Raw genomic sequence first — 1,031 nt, forward strand, 5'->3', positions numbered from 1 at the left:
GTCAAAGGATCTCTGACGCATTTGTTTACCTGCCAAGAGGTCTACGGCTTTATAACCATCCAAGGCCGTTCGGTGAAATCGCAGGGCATACCGGAAGGGATAAGGGCGGTTATGGTCTTGAGAGATCGGGCGTCGAGCCTCACTCTAGTTCGACACGCGGATCCGAAAGCATCTTCGGCCGAGTGAGTTCGGTATCCGACGAGTCGTCTCATTTAGAAACTATATTCAATACAAACTATATTATACGAAATCGTGTGTGTTCGAGCCTAGCGCGATTCAAGGCGACGGCCTTTTAAGCGTGATCGCGCGTCCGTCCGATACGCGTGGCTCGCGACGATATCACCCGAAGCGTCGCCTGTTAAATAGGCACAGGGTATCCGTCGCAAGGCGTTGCCACGAATCGGAAACAGAATACAAACCTGCAAGCGTTAAATCGGTCTCCGAATAACGCGAGGCGAACACGCGTCTTATATCACATATCGTTGCTTCCGAGTGTACAGTGGATCCAGGTTGCAAAGGAATATTGGCTAATTGGGAATTCAAAGTTGTTATTGAAGGACAAGGTAAGTACTTGGATAGGAAACTGTAGCTCGAACGAGATCTTTTGTATAAACCAACACAAAATATTTTTTGTTGTATTGTATATCTCCGAGCCTAGGAAAAATAAAGATTCCAAATTACATTTAAACAAAAAATATGAAAAAATATAGTAATTTTAAATGTAAATACAAATTATAATCATAAACATATAATGTACAATTGAACACAGTGTTGACTATATAATCTTGTAAAAATATTTTTTCTTAATTCCTCGGATTCTTAAAATATTTTTTTAGTGCAAGATTCAAGAATTTTTTAATGCAATTTTGAAATCAATTTGAGTGCAAGCAACACAAATAAACTATACTAAAAATTTGTAGAAGTCAAAAATGCACAATTCAATTATTTTAAATATAAAAATATTTAAACTTGTAAACTATATATACATATATACAATTAATATTAATATTTGTTATTGTACAATATATATA

The sequence above is a fragment of the Wasmannia auropunctata genome, unplaced genomic scaffold, assembly GCF_000956235.1.
Source record: "Wasmannia auropunctata unplaced genomic scaffold, wasmannia.A_1.0 LD336053.1, whole genome shotgun sequence".
NCBI classification, from domain to species: domain Eukaryota; kingdom Metazoa; phylum Arthropoda; class Insecta; order Hymenoptera; family Formicidae; genus Wasmannia; species Wasmannia auropunctata.